Source organism: Mustela putorius, unplaced genomic scaffold (genome assembly GCF_011764305.1).
Source record: "Mustela putorius furo isolate JIRA1106 unplaced genomic scaffold, ASM1176430v1.1 tig00000382_pilon_pilon_pilon, whole genome shotgun sequence".
Classification (NCBI taxonomy): Eukaryota; Metazoa; Chordata; class Mammalia; order Carnivora; family Mustelidae; genus Mustela; species Mustela putorius.
In genome coordinates, this window is record NW_025421367.1 from 2,158,488 (window position 1) to 2,170,802 (window position 12,315).

At 39.9% G+C, this 12,315-nt stretch overlaps 1 non-coding gene across 1 annotated transcript; it reads left to right on the top strand.

Moving 5' to 3' along the window:
• The first annotated feature begins 6,233 nt into the window (after positions 1-6,233).
• LOC123391877 lies at positions 6,234-6,340 on the top strand. Its single transcript, XR_006606564.1, has one exon. It is a non-coding gene; the product is annotated as a U6 spliceosomal RNA (small nuclear RNA).
• Positions 6,341-12,315: the final 5,975 nt, after the last annotated feature.

A 12,315-nucleotide genomic window follows, 5' to 3' on the forward strand; every position in this document is an offset into this window, starting at 1 on the left:
AAAAATGTTGCTGTGGCTAGCATCAGAGAAGTTACTGCCTGTGCTCTCTTATAGGATTTATATGGTTTCAGGTCTCACATTTAGGCCTTTAATCCATTTTGAGTCTATCTTTGTGTATGTTGTAAGAAAGCGGTCAGTTTCATTCTTTTGCTTGTGGCTGTCCACTTTTCTCAACACCATTTGTTAAACAGACTGTCTTTTTCCATTGCATATTCTTGTCTCCTTTGTTGAAAATTAATCAACCATATAAAGGTGAGTTTATTTCTGATGTTTTCATTGTTTGTTTTGTTTTAAGTGGAAAGAGCAGTGTTTTAGTCACTGTCATCACAATCCAATACGGTAGAAACAACTGTCCCTCAAGGGTCTCTTCAAGTGATCCATGGACCTGAAATGCTTCTATCTTGTTCTTCTGCCATCCTGGAGATCTTTGTAACCAATTAATAGGGGAAAAAAAGAAGAGTGTACAGAACCCACACCTACCTTAAACTGTCTCAAGTGGGAAGTGACACATTATATCCACTCATATTTCTGTTGGCAAGAACTCAGTTTCAATGTAAATACACGGGAAACAAACCTTTCTTTGTCCCAAGAACGAGAAAATTGTGTGGCAAATATATATTAACTCAGATAAATATTTCTAAGGTGAAGCAAGTCCACACACTGAAAAGTTACCCTGGAATGCTTTGAAGTTGTTAAAAGAATGATGCTTGAAAGAACTAAGGGATAAGTGGTTGGATGGGTAGTGTGCCAAATGCTTGCTGTAGTGTGCCACCCACATTCCCCTAGCTGCTGAAAGATAACCCTCAGCTGCTGATCCCCTCAGTGGATAACCCTCAGCTGATAGCCTCTTTGGAATTTCCTTGGCTAGAAAGAGTCAGTCCTCCCAAGGCTGTGTTGTTCTCTTGGAGAAATCTCTTATCTGGTAACAGTTAATAGTTATAGAGAAGCCTGGCTCCCTTGCCTCAAGTTAGAACAACCCTAAAGGCACTCTAGTATCAGAGCTCCCTGTGGGGATGGGGAGGTCCTCATTGAAACTGCCTCACAACCCAGTTCCTCCCCCTACCCAGTGGTCACACCAACATCCCCAGTGGGGATGGGGAGGTCCTCATTGAAACTGCCTCACAACCCAGTTCCTCCCCCTACCCAGTGGTCACACCAACATCCCCAGTGGGGATGGGGAGGTCCTCATTGAAACTGCCTCACAACCCAGTTCCTCCCCCTACCCAGTGGTTACACTCCTGTGTATCTTTCATCCCCATAAACCTCTATGTGAATCTACCTTTCCAAATCTACTTCCTGGGAAACCAAGCTTGTCATGTCATTGACAGAAGAGGGACTTGGATGGTTCTAGCTAGATGCCTACGCTTCACAAAGGTAGAATTGCCAAAGTATAGAAGCAATGGACAGCCAGAAGTGTGCCAGCCCCACCCATGACCCTCTGGGACACGAGATCTGGGAAAACAAATGGTTGTATAGAAAGCATTATCCTCTGTCAAGAGTCAAATTCTAGTCAAGGCAATGAATAGTTGGGTGAGGTAGGTACATTTTTAAAAAAAATGTATAGACCTTATCTCAAAAGGTAACTGCTAAAACATGTTTAATTTTGTTCAACTATATGGTGTCTGTTTTCTACAGATTCCAGTGTAATAATTGTAATTACCGCCCCCACCCTGCCCCACCACCACAGCCAAACCTTGACACTTAGGACTATGAGAATATCTACTCTGGTAGAATTCGATCCATTCATGTTGTAAACTAACCTTGTACAAAAACCCATTAATTTTTCTTAATAAAAAGGGTCTTAATTTTAATTACAGGACTTAATTTTTAATTAAATGGTAAATTTTTAAATTGTATTAGACAGCTTAGAGATAAATGTTTTATTTTCTCTTGAGGATATGCTTGTCCCAATCTCATCTGTTGCTTACTTTTTAAGTAAATGTACAATATATTGAAACTGCAATTTCCAAGGAATGCTGTTAAGCTAATTATGAAAACAGTCTGTCTAATACTGGAGTGGTGCCTTCCTGTGTATCTTTCATTTAAATTACAAAATTGGTGCCCCCTTTAATGCCTTTACTTGGCCCAACCCACCACAACCTTTGTGAGAGAGTAGGTAAGCAGAGCATGGTTTTCCATCACTTTGAAAATGAAAAAGGTGACAAAAAACTAAATAACTTGTCCAAGGACAATAATGACAGGAACTGTTGCAGTGCTCAGAGTCTTAGATTTATAATTCTCTTAGCTAACACTTGCAGTGTCTGCTTGGCAAATTTTTCTATTGTCTGCGACCAGAGGAGAGGGGAAACAATTGACCTTGCTTCTTCCCAAAGAAAAGATCTACTTGCTAAATATGCTATCTCAAATTCATGTCATTTTTTAAAAAATGGATAATGTGGACATCACATCATATACTGCTTTACACACACAGCAGTATATGAGTCTCTACAAATTGCAGTCTTGCTAAGCCTGGAGTTAATTGTTTTTTAGTTTGCGACAACGTAGCATTATGTGCCCTCCTAGAATGCCCTGAGGATGCAATACCAATTAGATAATATTTCTGCAAAATCTATTTCAGTTGACTGAATGTGAATCCTCCAAGTTCATATGTTGAAATCCTAACCACGATGGGATAATACTTGGAGGTGGGGTCTTTGGGAGGTGAGTATGTCATGAGGACAGAGCCCTGATGAATGAGGTTTGGCCCCTTATAATAGAGGCTTCAAAGAGCTCCTTCTGCCATGGAAGGACACAATGAGAGGTCAGCTGGGTAGGAAGCAGGAAGCAGTTCCTCGCTAGATTTCAATCTGCCAGCACCTTAATCTTGGACTTAGAGCCTCTAGATCTATGAGAAACTATTAGAAAAAAAATTTTGCTGCTTATAAGCTACCCAGTCTCTGGCATTTTTGTTACAGTAACCTGAGGAGACTAAGACACTGATCAACCTGAACATAATGATAAAGAAGCATTCAGACAAATCCTAATTGAGAGACATTGTGCAAAGCAACTAGCCTGGACTTTCAAAAATGGCAGTGTCACAAAAAAGGAAGAAAAGGGCTGGGAGACTGCTTTAGATGAAAGGAGACTGGGGAGATATGACATGTAAGGGTAATGCCTGATTCTTTTTTTTTTTTTTTAATATTTTATTTATTTGACAGAGAGAGAGAGAGAGAGATCACAAGTAGGCAGAGAGGCAGGCAGAGAGAGGGGCTGGGAAGCAGGCTCCCTGCTGAGCAGAGAGCCAGATGCGGGACTCAATCTCAGGACCCTGAGATCATGACCTGAGCCGAAGGCAGAGGCCTAACCCACTGAGCCACCCAGGCGCCCCACAATGCCTGATTCTTGACTAGATCTTCAGTTTGAAAAAAAGTACTGATAAAGAACCTGGTTGGAACAACTAGTGAAGTTTGGATATGAGCCATATGTTACATAGTAGCATTATATTAATGATACATTATCTGAGCGTGGATCTGAACAGAGATGATATAAAATTTCCTTTTTCTTATAAGATACAGACCAAAGTGCTTAAAGGTAAAGTATCATGACGTCTACAACAAACTCTCAAATGGTGCAGTAAATTTTGATTATTTGTTTGTTTATAACACAAACATGAAAAGAGGGGAAAAAAAGGCAAATTTGGCATACTTCTAACAAAGGCAAATCCAGCTGAAGAGTACATTGGTGCTTATTGTACTGTTCTTAAAAGTTCGAAGTTAGAAGTTTAAAAAACATGAGGATGGGGTGCCTGGGTGGCTCAGTCATTAAGCGTCTGCCTTCAGCTCAAGTCATGATCCCAGGGGCCTGTGATCAAGTCCCATATTGGGCTCCCTGCTCAGTGGGAAGCCTGCTTCTCCCTCTCACACTCCCCCTGCTTGTGTTTTTGTGTTCTCTCTCACACAATCTCTCTGTCAAATAAATAAATAAAATCTTTAAAAAAAATGCTCAATATAAAAGAATTTTTTTAAAATGCTCGAAAACATGCTCATTTGATAAGTCAAAATTATACTATTGAAATTTGCAATTTTATTACTAGTGAGGATGATTATTTTTCATATTTTTCATTTTCATATATTTGTTCATATTTTCTTTCATATTTTTTCATATTCTTTCATATTTTTCTTCATAATAAATCAATTTGTTTATATTTGTTTCTCTACTCTCTGTCCATGTTTAATTAATTCATTAATTCATTTTAAAAACATTGACAAGCTATGCAAGCCCAGAGCTGTTCTAAGTGCAGAGGCTGTTGCCAAGAACAAAACAGTGATTGTGTCCTTGGGGGGCTTGCAATCTAGTAGAGGCAGACAGCACATAAAAAGAAAGGTAATATTCATTTGATCTTAACAGGTATGTTTTTCGGTGCCTCTCTGTGCCGGGCACTGGGGATATGGTGGTACATAAGAGAATTCCTACCCTGCTGGGGCTTACATTCTAGTGGAAGGATAATAGATTTAAAAAAAGAAGAGAGTCAGATCCCGGTTCTGGGTATATCTGTATCTAAAATAATTCATAGCTGGATCCTACAGAGAAATTTACACACCCATGTACATTGCAGCATTATTCACAATAGCCAAGAGGTGCAAGCAACTCAAATGTCAATTGACAGATGAATGAATAAAACATAAAACAAATGTGTGTGTGTATATATCTATATGTGTGTGTGTGTGTGTATATACAATGGGATATTATATAGCCTTAAAAAAGAAGGAAGTCCATCACATGTAACAACACAAATTCACCTCAAAGATATCACTGCTAAGCATAATAATCCAATCACAAATGAAAATATGGTATAGTTTTACTCATACAAAGTATCTAATATAGTCAAAATCATAAAAAGGTTAAGTAGAAACATGGTTGCCTAGGGCTGGAGGGAGGGGAGGTTAATGTTTATTTTTTTATTTTTTTAAATTTTATTTATTTATTTGACAGGCAAAGATTACAAGTAGGCAGAGAGGCAGGCAGAGAGCAAGAAGGAGGAAGCAGGCTCCCTGCTGAGCAGAGAGCCCGATGCGGGGCTCGATCCCAGGACTCTAGGATCATGACCTGAGCTGAAGGCAGAGGCTTTAACCCACTGAGCCACCCAGGCGCTCCAGGGAGGTTAATGTTTAATGATGATATTTTCAGTTTTGCAAGATGAATGAGTTCTAAAATACTTTGTTTTTCCTGTGTCTATTGTGTAAGACTGTGAATGTATTTAGCACTACTGAACAAAAAGAAACCCAAGAATATCAGATAGGAATAAGTGTTAGAGATGAAAATGAAACAAGCAGGAAGAGCTAGGAAGCACCCATTGGCAGTGTGGATGGAAGAATGGGCTCCAGAGGATGAGGTGCTGAAGAAAGAATTTGCTAGGTTTAGGGTTGTCAGGGAAGTCCTCACCAATGAAGTGACAGTTGAGTGATACTTAATCCACGTGGATAAATGAGGGAAGAGTGTTCCAAATGGGGGAAACAGCACTTACAAGGCCCTGAGGTTTATGGGTCATGTCTGGTGTGTTCTAGAAAGAGAAGAGCAAGGAAGTCAGCATGGCTGGAACAAAATAAGTGCTAGGGTGAGGGAACCGTGAAGGAGGAGAAAAGGCTTAGGAGGAGAGAAGGACACAGATGAAGTAAAACCTGGGAGCATTGGTTTTATCCAAGGGACACGGGAAAAACTCTGAGCAAGGCAGAAACAAGTAGAATAGTCTGGAAGCTATTAAAATAATCCAAGATGTCTGAGAAAGGGTTTGGCTGAGGAATATTTTGAAAGAAGGACCACAAAATATCCTGACAGATTGGGTGAGAAGGGGGAAAGAAAGAGAAGAGTTAAGAATGATGCTGAGGGGGGTTAAGTGGCTGTTTACCAGGATGTGGGAGGGGGAACCAAATTCCATGTTTGAACATGTCAACTTTGAGAGAACTATAGCATCCATGGGTAGATGTTGGGAGGCAGTTGGATATGTGAGCCATGGCTTCACCATGTAGGGAATACTATTATCTACCCTCACCATAGTTACTCCTTTCTGGTCTCAGGTGACCTATGCTCCAGTCAGTATCTAAACTTTGGTGTGATTTGATCAGAGCTATTCTTAAAAATTCACTACATCTCAACTCCTGTCACCCAACTTGAAAAGTGAATGCCCCCTCCCATAAAACAAAACTAAAATCCCAATTCCTAGTCACAACTATAATCCAAGGCTAAATACTGATAAAATCAAAGAAGTCAGATCAGTCAGAAATGTATCTGGCTGAGTGCTCGCTTCGGCAGCACATATACTAAAACTGGAACGATACAGAGAAGATTAGCATGGCCCCTGCGCAAGGATGACACGCAAATTCGTGAAGCGTTCCATATTTAAAAAAAAAAAAAAAAAAAGAAATGTATCTGGCTGAGCTACCACCACTAGAAAGAGCAGGGGCAGACAGACCCACGCATGTCCCAGGAAATCATTTTCACAGAACACATCAGAGGAAATAGGAAGTTTATACTAATACCAAACCTTGAGATATATACAGCAGAGTTCAAAAATCTAGTTTCTTCCAAGATAGTTTAGATTGGCTCTACTGTCCAGTTCTCTTTCAGAGGTTGTCTTTAGAAATGTCTTCTTTAGGAGAAGGAGAGGTCACAAGTGAATGATTAAACCCCTCTAGTGTCAAAAAATTTAGCCCAAAGAAATTCAACAGCTTCATGTAAGGTTCTATTTCCTTATAAATGAAATTTCCTGTATATTCTAAAGAATGTATACTGAGATTTACATACATTGTGTTACATACCTTTGGTTTTTTCCACTGCTTAATTCTGTATGCATATAAAATACATACTCAAAAATCTAGTTTCCTTTTCAGCTTTAAAAAAAAAAATCACTTCTTCATAAAGCATGTCAAATTCCTGGGATTTCCCTCCCCTATAGTACAGGAGAAAAACAGATTGAGTCATTTCAAAGTCCTTTATTTTAAGATTTTATTTATTTGAGAAAGAGAGAGAGAATGAGAGAGAGAGAGATCTTGAGAGGGGGGAGAGTCAGAGGGAGAAGCAGACTCCCTGCTGAGCAGGGAGCCCGATGTGGGACTCGATCCTGGGACTCCAGGATCATGACCTGAGCTGAAGGCAGTCGCTTAACCAACTGAGCCACCCAGGCGTCCCAAAGTCTTTTATTGTAAATGTCTAGCTAATCATAAAAACAATTCTAAGTTACCTGATAGCAGTCCTGGCACATTTGAAGGACTTCCTGAGACATTAAAGTAACTATACCTAACATATATGTCTTACTTATATAAGAAATTACTGAATAAGTCGAAATAGGCTCATTTCTATGACAGCCCCCAAATCTCAGCAGCTCCACACAATAAAGTCATACTTCTTGCATACACACCCAGTCCCAGTGCAGATGTTCCCAGTTATCTTGCTTTCTTGGGTGGCTCTCCTCCAGCTGGTAACTCAATGACCCAGACTTCTTCCATGTGTTTGTTCCATTATCTCACAATCCTCCATTTCTAGACACATGGACGTGGAGAAACAGGGTAGAAGATGGCTAAGATGGTCCGTGACCAGGCCTAGAAGTGGCAGAAAGCACTTCCACTTATCTTGTTTTAGCCAAACCTCAGTCATCTGCTCACAAGTAGCTAGCAAGAAGGGTGTAATTATATATCTCCTGTGTACCCAAAGGAGAACAAGATGATTTGGTGAACATGTAGTGTTGACCTTACAAGAAGCTTCTACTTTAGTAGAAGTCTTTAGTATATTTAGTCTTTAGTATATTTTCATTTATCTTCTCACTTAAACTCTAAGTACTACTTAACAATTCTTAAGAATTAATGAGGACGTGCAACCTAACATAAGATCTCTTTTTCTTTTTGAAATTTCACAGAAAATAAGAAAACATTTAGTCTCCTATTGGGAACTTCCTTCAATTTCTAGCACCTTTACCTTCAGGCTTAAGACCCCGTCTCTGCATAAAATGCCTGGAACTGGGGCACCCAGGTGGCTCAGTTATTTAAGCATCTGCCTTCAGCTCAGGTTGTGATCCAAGGGTCCTGGGATCAAGTCCCCACATTGGGCTTCCTGCTCAGGAACTCTGACCCTCCCTCTCTTGTCCTCTCTTGCTTACTCTTTCTCTCTCAATTAAATAAATAAGATCTTTAAAAAAAAAAAAAATGCCTGGAACCTAAAATGCTAGTGCCTTAAAGGAATTTCCATGAGAGCATCTGGTGAGAATGGTTCCTGCATCTGCCATGATATAAATCCAAATGAAACAAGTGGTTAACACAGAGCCAGACTGAGACACATGGGCATCATGGGAACCCCCTTCAAGTAAGTCTTTTTTCAAATTATGCTGCAGTGTTTCGGAAACAAAGCAAAATTTGTAGAGAATGACATAATGAACTTCTACCCTAATATGATCAGCTTTAACTTTGATGATACAACAAATAAGAAACAATACTTCTGTGGTTTTAGTTCAGCCTTTCTCTGATGACCAGTGCATTGAATCTCTTCCCCTGTGTTTATTTGCTGTTTGGATTCCCGGTACTATGATCTGCCAATTTGATATCTTTTCTCCATATTTCTAATGAGCCATATATATTTTTTCATATTTATTGATAGTCCTACAAAAGTGATGCTAAAAGCTTCATGGAGAGCAGGCAGCCTTTCTCTGATTATCTCTAGCAATTACACTCTGGCCTACACTTAATACCCCACTCAGCAAAATCAAATCCTCCGTTTGACCAGAGCCACCCTTCTGAAAGGCAGCGTGGCAAGTGCAACTGTGCATTGCTCACTGGAAGATGCAGTATCAAAGGATTTTTTCCAATAGTATACAGAACCCTTTCTAGGAGGAATTCTGATGAGTGTAATTATCTCCCTGTCATCATATTTCCGGGGAAAATGTAATGTACCAGTAGTATTTCAGTATCTATTGTAAGCTGGCCTATAGTCAGAACCTTAATCCCAATTTGGGTTACTATAATCAAAGTTTGTGTTAGAAAGCACAAAAAGCAGTGCAAGAAACAAGACAATATGTGAACCAAAAAGGGGTGCCCCAGACTGGCAATTCCTGGTGATCATGTTGTGCTGCCTGAGAAATTTCTTAAAAAGGAAACTACTGTTTGCAAAGTGTTAGCAAAAACTAAATAGAAGGAGCCCCTTACTCCAATGTGTTTAAAGCAAATATGTGATTTTACATTTTATTATAAACAAACACACATCAAGAACTTAAGTTTTATTAATGCTACTGGAAAACATAGTAACCCAGATTTCTGCATCTAAAAATGCAAAAAAAAGATAGATAACACAGGATGGTTGATAAAGCAGTTGCCTTGTCAGAGCCTCCTTTTATTCTTTTTTCATATGCACAATCACCCGTTTCATATTTACTTTTCAGCATGAGCAGATAATGCTGTCACATATTTGCCTTCAGACCAATGTGCTTGTCTAATGAGACAGACGTCTACCTGGCAGACCATTGAAGGTCACACCAACTTACCCACATTGCAAGAATCTTATTTTTTACAAAGAAAAGCTTCACTCTTGATAGAAAAAGATATAAGAAGATGCCTAGCAGGGTCAGAAGAAAAACTTTTTTCCTACAGATACCACTCCGACTTAGTTTCCTAAGGCAATACAACAAAACACACCCTCTTACCTCAATCCTTTTACCCTGGGTGATGTCCGGGAAAAGGGGAGGAGCATGGAGGAAGCTGGCGACCTTGCTGTTCATTTGTGTGCGGCACTGTTTCTTGATAATGGTAGATGAGAAAGCTGTTTCTCTTAGAGGAATTCTAAGTTCAAAAAGCTCTACTTAGATGTGAAGGCCATCAAGGTGTAGAGGAGGAAAGAGTTTTCCGCAACCTTCTTAGGGTCTCTGGTTGTGTCTGAAAAATTAAACCATCAAAAACAGATTAACATGGGGCACCTGGGTGGCTCAGTGGGTTAAGCCTCTGCCTTCAGCTCAGGTCATGATCTCAGGGTTCTGGGATCGAGCCCCACGTCAGGCTTTCTGCTCAGCAGGGAGCCTGCTTCCTCCTCTCTCTGCCTGCCTCTTTACCTACTTGTGATCTCCGTCTGTCAAATAAATAAATAAAATCCTAAAAAAAAAAAAAAAAAACAGATTAACAGGAGAAAAGCATACAAATTTATCATGTAAGTTTTACAAGTTCAGGAGCCTTCCTAAGGAAATGAAGACACACAGAAACAGATCTGCTTTATGCTAGGTTGGATGAAAAGTGGGTGATCATGGAGGACTACAATAGGTTAAGGAGTATGAGTAGAGTGTCTTAAACTGGGAGAAACTTAGCAAGGCCTCTTTGTTCAGGTTCTTCTTGACATCTTTTGTCTTCAGAGATAGGGAAGCTCCTTTCCTCCAGGTATAGGGAGAATACCTCTCCCATGAGGGTTTTATGATCTGTTTCAATTTCTTTCCTGTTGCTACCATTTTCTCAAATTCCTTCAGCTTAAAATGCTCCATATGCCAAGGTGCCATAGTTTGAGGTAGAGTGTCCTAAGCTCCATTAAAGGGGACCCTACAATTTGGACTAAATGCAAGCCACCAAGATACTCATTCACCTCTGAGTCTCCTACAGATCTTCCTAAGATTTGGTTTCTTTCTTCAAAGCGCTACATTCTCTGCATCCTCTGTCTACTCAGGGAAGACTTTCTGGACTTACTGGATTCAGTCAGGTGGAGCCCTAGAAACCCTGACCATGGACCACAGTTGTCCTGGGCTGGTGAGGACTCCATCGTGATGGTGTAATCGTCCCTTCCCTGTCCATGAGATTATTCAGTGCTTGACGAACTAGAGACTTATAGCAGCAATCAACCAAAAATGAAGTTTCATTGGAAGAAAAAGGAAATGTGGACTCAAGGTTGTTTCATATCCCTTCTTTTTCAGATTGTTACATTTTTTTCACTTTTATTTCAGATGGGTACGTAACTTTCCTTCTTTAGTTTGCTAAGGCCTCTGTGAAAGTACCACACACTGGGTGGCTTAAACAATGGAAATGTATTGCTCACAGTCCTGAAGTTTGGAAGTCTGAGCTCAGTGTGTGGGCCAGGTTGGTTTCTTTTGAGATCTCTCTTGTTGGCTTGTAGAGGGCCATCTTTTGTCTCTATCTTCACATGGGCCCTTGGTGCATGTCTGTGTCCGAGTCCCCCTCTTCTTATATGGATACCAGCTGTGTTGGACAGGGACCCTCTCAATGAACACATTGTAACTTAAATTCCTCTTTTATACCCTATTTCCAAATACAGTCACATTCTGAGGCACTAGGGAGTAAGACTTCAGCATTTGAATTTGGAGGGGATGCAATTCAGCCCATAACGATTTCCAAGAGACTTTTAAAATATTCTCATACATTTTACAGTGATGAGTTTAGAAGTCCTCTTTATTATTATAGCATTATGGAAAGTGTTCTTCACAATTCTACTCCTTCCTCTCTCTTTTCTGACTTTTCACCTTCCTCTTCAGATTCTTTTTTCATTCCACCAACTGAAGTTGTACTGGTACTGTCACACCAGGAGATTACACCCGCCCATCATGCTAAGAAGAAACCACATCTCCTTATATTCCTAACTGAAATAAATTCACTTTAAATGCTGACTACGAGTTCTTCACCACCAACTTCCTTAAATACATGTACATCAGTCAAAATGCCATAAAAGTCTGTTCTTTGCCTTAAAAACACTGGCTTATCAAAATTTTTGGTAAACTAAGTTAACTGAAGTTAACTCTTCCAGATTATTTTAATTTTATTTTTTGTTTGTTTTTCTTCCAGGTCCTATGAGTAAATGAAGGGATAGCTATTAATCCAAAAATCTAGAAATGCACCTATTTATCTGAAAATTGTCCATTTCCCTGAGAAGTAGAACATTAAGTATTCCTTAATGTACTCCACTTCTTCACCCCCTCACCCCTTCACTCCCCACAAGACAAAATAAATGGTGGTCATCTGACCATCTGCTGTAACTGCACACAATGGCCTAAAAGTTTATGTTCTCCAAAATTCAAGTGTTGAAATTCTAATCCTCAAAATAATGGTACTATCACTGAAAGGTGGAGTCTTTGGGAGGTGACTAAGAGATTGGGATTAATGCTCTTAAAGGATAGGTCGCACAGAGCTCCTAGCCCCTTTTACCATCTGAGGTTATAGGGAAAAGAAGGCTATTTATGAGCCAGGAAGGAGACTCTCGCCAGACGTAGAGCCTGACGGTCCAGGCACCCTGATAACAGATTCGTCTCCAGGTCTGTGAAAAAAAGTTTCTGTTGTTTATAAACCACACAGTCTGTGGTATTTTATAATAGCAGCCTGACTGGACTAAAACATCAAGTAATCTGAGAAC